The sequence below is a fragment of the Macaca nemestrina genome, chromosome 12 (assembly GCF_043159975.1).
Source record: "Macaca nemestrina isolate mMacNem1 chromosome 12, mMacNem.hap1, whole genome shotgun sequence".
Lineage (NCBI taxonomy): Eukaryota > Metazoa > Chordata > Mammalia > Primates > Cercopithecidae > Macaca > Macaca nemestrina.
In genome coordinates this window covers 70,140,295-70,153,520 of record NC_092136.1, presented here as the reverse complement: position 1 = coordinate 70,153,520, position 13,226 = coordinate 70,140,295, and the positions used below count along the sequence as shown (strand labels likewise).

The 13,226-nt window shown below is 40.7% G+C and overlaps 1 long non-coding RNA gene across 1 annotated transcript; it reads right to left on the bottom strand.

Moving 5' to 3' along the window:
* Positions 1-214: 214 nt before the first annotated feature.
* On the bottom strand, positions 215-11,689 carry LOC105468930 (putative uncharacterized protein C11orf40). Its single transcript, XR_011611293.1, has 4 exons — positions 11,282-11,689; positions 6,979-7,139; positions 1,202-1,338; positions 215-557 (listed from the first exon to the last, which is right to left on the bottom strand). It is a non-coding gene; the product is annotated as a putative uncharacterized protein C11orf40 (long non-coding RNA).
* Positions 11,690-13,226: the final 1,537 nt, after the last annotated feature.

Below are 13,226 nucleotides of genomic sequence, written 5' to 3'. Positions count from 1 at the left end.
TGTTCTCAGTGGGGAAAGCTAGATGGAAGCCTTTGAAACTTCCCTTTCTCTGCACAAGACAGTAAACAGTGTTATGTAACGGAAGGGATACAGAATGTTAGTGACACTTAAAATGGTCTCAAGGATGCAGAGTTAATGGCCCTCATCATATCCCTATACAGTTCACCAGTATAGCACCCAAAACACAAAGATCCTACGAAAGAGTACCTCAAATTCAACCAAATGTTAGCCCCAATTAAACTGCTCTGCCAGATACAGTATCTGCCACAGCACAGTAACACCTGAATCAGCATCTGATTTAATGATCACCATACTGCAGTCATTGATTTGGCAAATATTTTTCTACATCAGGGCAGGGACTTCAAACAGTTCACATCCACATGAAGTAAAACATGATCCATACACATAGTTTTGCCCTACAAAGACTTGGAGCAGTGCTAGGACAGAATGTTCTGATGGAAGTGTTTTGTAATCAGTGCAGTCCAATTCAATGGCCAGTCCCATGTGGCTATTGAACACTTGCAGTGTTGCATGTTGGTAGCTTTAAGGCTCATACACTACAGAGCATGAAGAACAAACACTAAGAAAACGCCCAAGTTTGTTTCATAGATGGATCACAGAGTACGAGCCAAAAAAAAAAAAAAAAAAAAAAGATGGATGGCTGCTGCATAACTCCATTTAAGCATACCTTGAATGACAATGGAGGGAAATATTTCCGATGGACATATTCAGGTGGAGTCTGGTTGTTCATTGTGAAAAAGCCCTTCATTTCATGGTGAAGCTACACACATATACTAATGTTCAGTGGCAAATTACTTTACTGCTGGTCAATGGCAGGAAAGGAGAAAATAACTGAAGACCTGTAACAAGTTGGAATGCAACAGAGGCATATGGGTTGGAGTAGTGCATGAGCATGTCTCCAGAAGAGAAGCATCAAAATTGAGTAGATGCTGGGAAGATCCCAGAAATATTTTGAAATTTTGAAGTACCCACTTTGTTTCACACCACAAGAGACCAAAAAAACAATGTGACCAGAAGGGGAAAGATGATTACTGTTACCAAAGTAGCTCTAAAACCATTCAAATTCTATGGCATAGTTGTGCCCATTAATGGCTGGGGCACCAAGAAGTCTCTAGGAGATCCAGCTAGAAACCACAGGGTAAGACATTCCCCACAGACATGAAAAAGACATGGCCTAAACCTGACCTGCTAACCAGAAAGAGCATGATAAGATCCATTAAGTAACATAGAAGCTGGTGTTTCATTGCTCCCACAGGTAGAAGGGCTGAGATCCAGGAAATAGAGACTCTACTGGAAACATGTTCCAGATAGCAAGGTCTTTGAAGGGCAAGAGAAGCGATGTTGAAATGAAAGAGCTCTAGGAGATGGCACATAAAGGAAGATAACTGTTACAGAAATTCAATTTACCATTCACCAAAACGCCTTGGCTTCTTCCATTTCTGCCCATCCTGGCAGTTTTGAAGTTTTCAGCACCTAACCCCGAGATTAAAGATTCAGATGTGCCGATATCAGATGGAAGATGCCTGTTGAAACCTGTCCCCTCAATTTAACTCTAATACCTCCTGAGGACAACAAGGTTGACAGTTTAAATCTTGAATGCCACATAGTATCCTTTTTTCCAGCTATCAAGGTAATGGACCAGTTAGAGCATTTAAGGCTTCTTGACCTTGAGGTTTGACAGAACTTGAGGTGGGGTGCGGGGTGGCATTATTCGGAGGCATGTCATTCAGGAGAGCCATTGTCTTAATGTCCACTCTGAGTCTAAAGACTCTTGACTAAGACTCCAGCTAGGGTTTGCACACTGGAGCTGCAGTAAGCATTGTCCTGAAACTTCAGGACAGTATTTCAAGGTATATCACTTTCATATTGAACTTTGTATTATTTATTTGTATCATCCCACATTATAAATATAGAAATGTCCCATATTTCCTTCTATTAGCTTTTATTCTAGACCCCTTCCCCTGAGCAGAAAGGGGGAAGCTAGCACCTCACTTCCCAGCTCAGTTCCTGAACTAGGTCTTCTCTGCATCCCAATACCAGTATCTTAGCTACTTCTGTCAGTCACTTGGTCTTTGGGGCCTCTTACTATCTTCCTCTTGATTCCAAATCCTGACATATTATGTGATGGTTAATTTTATGTTATCAACTTGGCAGGGCCATGGGGTGCCTAGACACATGGGCAAACATTCTGGGTGTCTGAAGGGTTTCTAGATGAGATTAGTATTTGAATTTTTTAGATTAAAGCTGGCTACCCTCACTAATGTGGGTGGGCCTCATCCTATCAGTTGAGGGCCTCTGTAGAAGAACACAATGGCAGAGTAATTGAGAGCACCCTTCTGCCCGACTGCCTTGAGCTAGGACATTCGTCTTTTCCTACCTTCCAGTCAAAGTCAAATGTTGGCTCTCATCTCGAGCCTAGTTTTTGGACTGGAACTTACACAATCAGCTTTCTTGGTCTTCAGGTCTTCACACTTAAACTGGAACTATACCATCAGCTCTCCTGGGTTTCTTCTAGCTTGCCAATTCCTTGTGGTTCTGTGTGTACAAACATTTTATTGGATTTATCTAAAGAATCTTTTTTAATCTGGAAAACCCTTCTTGTTTTCCATGTCCTTTCTCTGGATTAACCCCTGAACCCCAGCCCCAAAATCCACCAACCCCCTCCCCCAACCACTTATGGTCTTTTTGTAGGCACAGTAACATGTTTTTATCAGCAAGGATCACTTACTTGGTGGAAAAGAGAGAAGTTTTAAAATTAACTTATTTTAGGTTCAGGGTATGCATGCAGGTTTTTATATGATTGTATTGTGTAATGCTGAGGTTTGGAATACAAATGATCCCCATTACCAAAGTAATGAGCATAGTACCCAATAATTTAGCCCTTGCCCTCTCTCTCATAGTATACTCCAGAGTCTACGGTTGCCATCTTTATGTCCATGAGTACCCAATATTTACCTCCCACTTATAACATGTGGTATTTAGTTTTCTTATTCCTGTGTTAATTCATTTAGGATAAATGGCCTCAAGCTCTATGTTGCTGCAAGGGTCATGAGTTTACTCTTTTTTATGGCTGCATAGTATTCCATGGTGTACTACATATGTACTACATCTCCCATTCCCCTCCCCAATCGAATCTACCTTTTATGGGAGCCTAGATCGATTTCATGTCTTTGCCATTGTGAATGGCACTGCAATGAACATAGAGGTGCATGTGTTTTGGCAGAATGATTTTTCTTTGGGTATATATCCAGTCAAATGGTAGTTCTAAGTTCTTTGAGAATGTCCAAATTGCTTTCTACAGTGGCTGAATTAATTTGTATTCCTACCAAGTGTTGGTAAGCATTTCCTTTTCTCCACAGCCTTATCAGCATCTGATTTAATAATCACCATTCTGACTGGTGTGAGATGGTGTCTCATTGTGGTTGAGTTGCATTTCTGATTAGTAATATTGAGCATTTGTCTACTGGCTGCTTGTATGTCTTTTGAGAAGCATTCATGGTGTCACTTTAATGGTTTTTTTTTTTTTTTTTGCTTGTTAAGTGGTTTAAGTTCCTTGTAGATTCTGGGTATTAGCCCTTGTCAGATGCATAGTTTGCAAATATTTTCTCCAGTTCTGTAGGTCTGTTTATTCTGATAGTTTCTTTTGCTGTGCAGAAGCTCTATTAGTTAGGTCTCACTTGTTTATTCTTGTTTCTATTGCAAATGATTTTGGGGACTTAGTCATAAATTATTTCCCAAGGCCAATGTCCAGAATGATCTTTCCCAGATTTTTTTTTAGGATTCTTATAGTTTGAGGTCTTGCATTTAAATCTTTAAATCCATCTTAAGTTTATTTTTGTATACGGGGAAAGGTAGGGGTCCAGATTCATTCTTCTGCATATGGCTAGCCAGCTATTCCAGAGCCATCCATTGAATAGGGAGTCTTTACCCCATTGCTTATCTTTGTCAACTTTGTCAACAATCAGATGACTGTCAGTATGTGGCTTTATTTCTGTGTTCTCTGTTCCGGGCTGTTGGGCTAAATGTTTTTGTAGCAGTGTATGATGTTTTGGTTACTGTAGCCTTACAGTATAGTTTGAAGTTGGGCAATGTTATGCCTCTGGCTTTTTTTGCTTAGAATTGCTTTGGCTATTCAAGTTTTTTGGTTCTATGAGTTTTAGAATAGCTTCTAGTTCTTTGAAAAATGACATTAGTTTGAAGTAGCATTGAATCTACAGACTACCTTAGATAGTATGACCATTTTAGCGATATTGATTCTGCCAGGCCAAAAGCATGTATATTTTCTCATTAATGTCATCTGATTTCAGCAGTGTTTTAGTCTCCTTGTGGAGATCTTTCACCTCCCTGGTTAGATGTATTCCTAGGGGTGTGTGTGTGTGTGTGTGTGTGTGTGTGTGTCTATTGTAAGTGGGATTGCCTTCTTGATTTGGCTCTCAGTTTGAATGTTATTGGTGTATAAGAAGTGCTACTGATTTTTGTACATTGGTTTTCTATGTGGAACTTTGCTGAAATTATTTCAGTTCGAGGAGGCTTTTGACAGTCTTTAGGTCTTCTAGGTCCATGATTATATCAGACAATTTTACTTTTCCTATTTGGATGCCCTTCTCTTGTTCAGTTGCTCTGGCAAGAACTCCCAGTACTACGTTGAATAGGAGTGGTGAGAATGGGCATCCTTGCTGATATGGTTTGGCTGTCTCCCCACCCAAATCTCATCTTGAATTCCCATGTGTTATGGGAGGAACCTGGTGGGGGTAATTGAATAATGGTGGCAGGTCTTTCCCATGCTGTTATGACAGTGAGGAAGTCTCATGAGATCTGATGATTTTCAAAAGGAGTTTCCCTGCACAAACTCTCATCTATTGCCATGTGAGACATGACTTTCACCTTCCACCATGATTGTGAGGCCTCCCTAGCCATGTGGAACTAATACACTTGCCCTGTTCTAGATCAAGGGGAATGCTTCCAGCTTTTGTCCTTTCAGTGTGTGCTTGTGTCCTTTTCACCTGTGGGTTTGTCATAGATGGCTCATTTTGAAGTATGTTCCTTCAATGCCTAATTTGTTGAGGGTTTGTTACAAAGCAATGTCGAATTTTATCAAAAGTATTTTCTATGTCTATTGCAATGATCACGTAGGTTGTTTAAGTTCTGTTTGTGATGAATCACTTTTATTGATTTGCTATATTGTACCAGCCTTGTATCCCTGGAATAAAGTATATGATTATGATGATTTGACTTTATGTGCTGTTCGATTTGGCCTGCTAGTATTTTGAGGATTTTTGTGTCCATTCTCAGGGATATTGACTGGTAGTTTTGTTGTCTTTGCCAGGTTTTGGTGTTAGGGTAATGTTGTCTTCATAGAATGAGTTAGGAGGCAAGTCCCTCCTCAATATCCTGAGGTAGCTTCAGTAAAATTGGTACTAGCTCTTTATATGCCTGGTAGAATTTGTCTGTGAATCCATATGGTCCAGGGTTTTTGATAGGTCTATTACTGATTCACTTTTAGGACTAAATATTTGTCTTTTTAGGGTTTTAACTTCTGATTCAATCTTGGGAGGTTGTGTTCCCAAAAACTTATGTTTCTTCTAAGTTTTTCTAGTTTGTATGCATGGAGGTGTTCATTATAGTCTGATAATATTTTGTATTTCTGTGGGATCAGTTGTAATGTCACCTCTCACCTGATTGCACTTACTTGAATCTTTTTGTTCCTTTGTTACTCTAATGAGCAGTCTAGATATCTTGTTTATCCTTTCAAAAGCCAACTCGTGGTCGATTCTTCGTATGGATTTTTGTGTCTCAATTTCATTCAGCTGATTTTAGTTATTTTTTTTTTGCTAGCTTTGGGATTTAGTTTGTTCCTGTTTTTCTAGTTGTAGATGTGATGTTAGATGATTAGTCTGAAATCTTTCTAGATTTATTGTAGGCATTAAATACCATAACTTTCAACTGTTTTTGCATCCCAGAGACTTGCATATTGCATTTGCTTACTTATTTCAAGTAATTTCTACCATAATTTTTGTTTACCTAAAAGTTATTCAGAAGCCAGTTGTCTAACTTCCATGTAATTGTGTTGAAGAGATCTTGGCATCAATTTCTATTTTTATTCCATTGTAGTCCTAGAGTGTATAGTTGATATTTTCTGAATTAAGACTTGCTTTATGGCTGAGCATGTTGTTGATCTTAGATTATTTCCCCCTTTGCTGATGAGATGAACGTATGTTTTGTGGTTGATGAGCGGAGTATTCTGTAAATGTCTGCTAGGTCAAATTGTCAAATGTCAAATTTAAGTCCAGGATTTGTTTTCTGCCTTGACCTAACACTGCCAGTGGGGTGTTAAAGTCCCTCACTATTGAGTGGCAAAGTCTTCTCATAGATCTAGAAGTACTTGTTTTATGGATCTGGGTGCTGCAATGTTGGGTGCATACATGCTTATGATAGTTAAGTCTTGTAGAATGGAACCCTTTATCATTATGTAATTCCCTTTATTGTTCATTTAATATCTGCTTTATCTGACGTAAAAGTGACTCCTTTTTCCCACCCGTATGATTTTTTACAATTCTTTGAGTTTATAGATGTCATATGTATGGGGTCTTGTTTAATCCAACTTGGAACTTTGCCTTTTAAGTGGGGTGAAAAAACTGAGACACTAACAATTCATGTGATTTATTAGGTAGTGTTTGTTAAGCTTATGCTTTTTATATGCTGCTATGGTTTGAATGTGTGTACACCCTCAAGATTCATAAGTTGAGACTAGGTAAGTGTTAGGGCCTTCAGGAGGTAATTGGTAGAATTCTTGTAGATGGAATTAGTGCCTTTATAAAAGGGTACCAGAGAGACCCCTGGTCACTGTTATATTTGGACTGCAGCTACTGAAAGTGCATGTTAGGTTGGGCAGTATTTTCTTACTCCAAGGGCACTGCTGCATTCCTTGAAGGGCATCCCTTGAGGCCAGATACCTACAGTACCCTATAGCAAGGTCTTTTATCACCTTCTGCCAAGGAGTGGTCATTACTACCCATCACCACACTAGACAGCACTGTTAGTGGGTGGTTGGCCTGGTGTATGAACACATCCTCATCTAAGTTAAAGGCTCTGTAGAAGTTTATAAGGATATTTTTGGATTATGTTTCCTATCATGAGCCATCACAATCTGAAACACAGGAGTCTTTATTTTACCCTGAATCAAGATAAGCTCTTCAAAAGAAAGGCAGCCACAGGTGACAATGGCTAGCTTTGCTGGTTTGACAGTCTCAGTATGTGATGAAAGGCATCTGTGAGCTCCTGAATTAAAGGCATAGCTCTGCCCTCAGTCAGGCAGAAGTAGCTATTCATGCAACCCCTAGGAAAATGCTTTGAAAGCCCTTTAAAGCAATAGGCAACTATGAGTCCTTTACAGGAAGGGCACTTAGATTTTTTTAAAACAAGTTTAAGGGTTATAGTTTTGTTACATGGATAGTGGTGAGGTCTGGGTCTTTAGTGGTCATCACCTGAATGACATACATTTTTACCATTAATTTATCATCCATCTTTTCCCCAACCTTCTGGGTCTCTAGTGTCTGTCATTCTACCCTATATAGCTGTGTACACTTAGGTTTTACCCGTCAACAAGGGTCTCAATGTACTTCATGACTTCTGCCTCTATCAGGGTTCTTCCATTCTGAGGGCAGAAATGTCTTGGAGATTGAAGGAAGGAAGATAACTTTTAGGATCAGCATCACAATCCCATTTACTGGTCCAATTCCATCCCCTAGCCATGTACATTTCAGAGGTATTGTTGCTTAGAGCAGAGAACATTGAAGTTAAGTGGAGACCCCTTAAACTGTAGGCTGAGGAACATCAAAGCAGAGATCCCTATTAGAAAGCGAGGTCAAGAAATCTGTAGGTTCTACATGAAGTATGGAAAAGAACTTGTGGGTCTAGGGTCCCATAAGAAAAGCAAGATAACAGTGTGATGATCAATTCTAGTCTAGAATTTTGGGGTCATGAGGGATCCTGAACAAACAACTAAGAAAGAGTAATCTCAAGGACTAAAACATCTAGGAACCCTTTCTTGAAAACACCTAGGAACCCAAGAAAGTATGTAGTAAGAGGGACCATGTATACTTCTATGAAATGAGTTGTAAACTTCGTTTTGTTTTGCGACAGTTTTGCTCGTCACCCAGGCTGGAGTGCAATGGCACGATCTCGGCTCACTGCAACCTCTGCTCCTAGATTCAAGTGATTCTCCTGCCTCAGTATCCTGAGTAGCTGGGATTACAAGCTCCCACTACCAGACCTGGCTTTTTTTTTTTTTTTTTTTTTTTTTGAGATGGAGTCTTGCTCTGCTGCCAGGCTGAAGTGCAGCGGTGCAATCTTGGCTCACTGCAACCTCTGCCTCCCAGGTTCAAGGGATTCTCTTGCTTCAGCCTCCTGAGTAGCTGGGACTACAGACATGTACCACCATGCCCAGCTAGATTTTTTGTATTTTTAGTAGAGATGAGGTTTCACACCATGTTGGCCAGGATGGTCTCGATCTCTTGACATCGTGATCTACCAGCCTTGGCCTCCCAAAGTGCTGGGATTAAACGCGTGAGCCACCATGCCCGGACTGGATTTGTAAGCTTGAATGGCAAAGAGGAAGCAATGAACAGTGGCTATGAGCACACTAGGGATATGTCCATTTCCCAGTAAGTCACTCCCTAGCCTTGTGGTCTCCCAATTTCCATCAAGACAAGGGGAATCAACCTAAATGAATACCAAACGGTCTTCTAAGTCTTAATCCACCAGAAAGGTCAATTGAGAGAGAAGGGAGAGAAGAAAACTTAAGTCAGAATAATGGAACTCTCATGTTCTGAAAAAAGGCTTTGTTAGGGAAAAAAGCCTTAGCCAAGGTAAGCATCCTAGAAAGTGAAATAACATTTAGTCCTTCCTGAGAGAATATTTGAATGGCTTCAGAAAAGAAAGCTATAAAATAAGTAAAGGCATCAAGAGGATGGGGTATGTATGTATAAGCAACTTCCCTCTGATGGGAAATATTTTGAGTTGGTTGGAAAGTAGCTCACAACCTTCCCTATCAATAATGGTAAGGCCAGTTTGTGCCTGAGTCATAAGTGAAGCTTGAGCCAACCAGAGGTTTTGTTTTTTAAAAAAAAACAAACAGTTTCACCCTTGTTGCCCAGGCTGGAGTGCAATGGCGCAATCTCTGCTCACTGCAACCTCCTCCTCCCAGGTTCAAGCAATTCTCCTGCCTCAGCCTCCTGAGTAGCTGGGATTACAGGCATGCACCACCATAGCCAGCTAATTTTGTATTTTTAGCCGAGATGGGTTTTCTCCATGTTGGTCAGGCTGGCCTACGAATTCCTGACCTCAGGTGATCCGCCTGCCTTGGCCTCCCAAAGTGCTGGGATTACAGGCGTGAGCCACTGCGCCCAGCTGAGAAGGTCCTTCTTCTAGCCTTCTGTTGTAAGGGACGTTAAGCCTATGAATTAGAAACAGCCTTCCTAGTGAAAGCAGGGTTAATGCTCCCATCCCAGCTTCTTAGTGAGGCCCTTCTTTAGAAACTGTTCCCAGTCTGGGGTTATTCCAATGGCCCCACAATAACCACAGGAAGAAAGTGGTGAGAGAAAGGATGAGCTTTACCAGAACTAAGAAGTATTTTCTAGTATTTCACCAGCTCAAAGCATCTCAGTTCAGTGCCGATTTTCACTGTTTCATTAGTGAAAGTGAGGAATGTTGAGCTTGTTCCAGTCTTCACTTCCTGGGCAAGTCGTGGGATTATGAGAGAGATGGAAGGAAATGGGTCTAAACCTAGGTCCCTTATTCATTTTGTCTCTCTCACAGACAATCAGCAGGGAATTTCTTATCTCCTAAAGGAAGCAGAAACAGAAAAAGCTGAAAGAAAGACACAGACAGAAAGGAAAAACCTAAGAAGTCTCCCAGTCTCTACCCAAACTACTCAGACCCCACCCACCTCATTTCAGTCAGTGGCTTACAGAGCCTACAGACAGTTGAAGTTTAACTTAAGTAGAAGGTGAGAGAGCGCCATTGGTCAGAGTTCTTGAAGCCTGGATTAGCTGGAGCCACGGAGTCTCCTGAACCCACTAAACCAGAAGCAAAGTGGCAGCTGAGAGCTGGTGTTGATTTTTTAAATTGGGAGACTCCTGAGTGTGTCCACCTGTAACTACAGTATCATAATTCACCTTCCAACATTTAACATCAGGGTTCACAAGAAAAAAAAAGTTGCAATTGCCAGACATGGGCTAGAATCTTAAACTTGACAGTAAAATAATGAACTCTGTACATGGTGAAATATACATCACTCTCTAGATTCTAGATCAGATCTAGAACCAACTCAGAATAAAGACACATAACCAATATTAGTTAACTTTCAGTGAATTTTTCCTCTCTATCAAAAACTATCTTTTAAACTAGCAAAAGAAGAAGAAAAGGGAAGCATATGGTTTAGCATGGTAAGGACTCTCCTGCCCTAATTGTGTTCAGGACAACTTAGAAAACAGTCTTCTGGGTCCTCATTTCCAGCCTGTCAACTTATAATCACACTTGAGAGTCCATTTTCTGGGACCATTCCTGCTATCAACTGTCTTAAGTTGGGTTCCTTAGAAACTGACTTTGAGACTTTTCCATGCTGAAAGTTTATCAGAAAGTAAGCTCAGAAACAATGTCTCACTAGGTGCAAAGGAGGCAGAATTTTGCAGAGGGAGAAGGTGAATTACAACGCAGTTTCATCAGACTTCCCAGCTGATTTACGAGAAACTTGTCCTGAGTTAGGCAAGGGAGTCAGGCCTTTAAACTCACCATCAACTAGTCATTAAATACAATCATTGCAAATAGAGGGTGGCTAATTTAGGGTAATATAGCTCCCTTTGGCTGAAGATAATTCCTGGAAAGAAATGTAGGTGTGAACTATCAGCAGCTGACACTCCCAGCTTATGAGGTAATGAGTGCTTCAAGGGGGATCTGTGTGGAGCGACACAGTTTACAACTGGGGAAAGTCATATCTGATTAGTCTTCTGAGAGGACTTGAGATGGGTGTCAGATCCCAGGGTTTGGGTCCAGCCCATGCTGAAGTCTGAGGGGAATGGATGGATGAACAGAACACTCGGTGGTCCGTAGGCAGGTGAAAGATGATTTCATTCAGCAGCAGTTCTTATTAACAACTTTCTCACACTGTCCACCTTAACTCAACTGTCTGCTCTGGCTCTGTGGCTCCTGCCACCCCCATGCCTGCAGCTGCATGGCTGGCTCTCCCTTGCCTTCAGGGTCAGCAGCTTACCTCTTTCTCTGGGCACCAGCGTGAGCCATGTTGTGGGGCCCCTCTGTCCATCTGCAAGATGGACAGCTTTGCCTGTCTTTCTCTGGGCCCCAGCACCATGTTGAGTTAAGCCAAGCCCCAAAAGCCCCTGTACAGTGTTAGCAGGGCGATTATACCTTTTACAGACACTAGTGGCTCAGAGTCAAGTATGAAGTTACACAAACAATCTATATAACAAGTAGAAGTGTGCACCTGTCCAACAAACTCGCTGAATCATGCAGGCCTGGATATCTGCCTTGGCTTATTCCTTGACCAAAACACATCCATATACCTTACAATGGGTAAAGAGAATAAATGGTCAGACTTTTCCTGATGATAGAATGGACTCTCCCATTGTTGCTCCCATGCTTCTTATCATAGTTCCTGTTAGTTAAGAAATTATGAAACAGGTAGAATAAAATTAAACGTAATTTAAAAATATAACGAGGACCAAAAAATAAACAAAAGTCAATAAGAACCAATATAAGCCAACATAAAAATATATTCACCTTCTCAATTTTGATTTTTAAAAGATCCAGGCATAAAATAACAGAACTAAAATAACAGAGACAAATTTGGAAAATACATTTAAAGCTTGCTTAAAATGTGCTTGTATTTATTGATTAGCTTTTTAGCAATGGAAACTGTAGAGAAGGACACACATAGAGAGCTGGAAGTGATAGATTCTCCTGGCAGGAGGCCAAAGACCTTAAGTAATTGATGTGTCTTGACCTGAACCTCAATCTCAGGAGACTCATTAAGCTCATCAATCTCTAAGGATATTCTGCTGTTTGAACGATTTTGCTGCATTTTCTGTAATAAAGAAATACTTTTGTGAAGAAATAACCAGAATCTTGTAGATTTTTCCATTAGGTGGTATTATGGCTGGCTCTTGATGGCCCAAAATGAATTTATTCCCTTGGAAAATATGACAGGGTTCTTCCTAGTGAAAATTAGCTCAAGCAAAAAGGGCTGTGTGATTGAAATGGGACTTGTGAAGCCTGTAATCCCAGCACTTTGGGAGGCCGAGGCGGGCGGATCACAAGGTCAGGAGATCGAGACCACACTGAAACCCCGTCTCTACTAAAAATACAAAAAATTAGCCAGGCGCGGTGGCGGGCGCCTGTAGTCCTAGCTACTCAGGAGACTGAGGCAGGAGAATGGCGTGAACCCAGGAGGCGGAGCTTGCAGTGAGCCGAGATCGCGCCACTGCACTCCAGCCTGGGCAACAGCGTGAGACTCCGTCTCAAAAAAAAAAAAAAAAAAAAAAAAAAAAAAAAAAAAAAGAAATGGGACTTGTGTATCAATACTTGGACGCATGCATGTATGCACACACAAACACACATACACACACAAGCCTGACACTTGCCTTTATGCCGAGGTGGCAAATATGAACAAAGCTTTGGCCTAGTGAATTGTAGACTTAATCCCTAGTTCCCCTCAGGATAACTTCTGAGATTATAATGTCTTCAGGCAGTCAAAGATTTCCACTATACCCTAAAATCCAGCCACTTGTCAACTATATCATCTCTTCCTTTTATGCTATACTTTCTTCAGCTGTCTAATGTCTGTCCTAGTCCATTTTAAGTGCAAATTTCCATTATAAAAAAAGACTACAAAATGGATCCAAACAGGTTGGAGTCATTAGAGTTACTGAATTCAGACGTATATGTCACTTTATCAGCTAGAACTTCAGCATCTAAATTCTCTTTCTTGGCTTCACTCTGGAGCCTGACATATCCCTGATGCCTACAACACTGATGTAAAAACTATACAACATATTAACATTTGAGAAGTCCCTATTCTAAAACACTCCAATATTTGCTAATATTTTATTTAGTATTTTTGGGTCAGTTCTTATAAGATTAGTCTTTAGTTTTTCTTTTTTGCACACTGTTTGCCAAGTTCAGTCATCAAC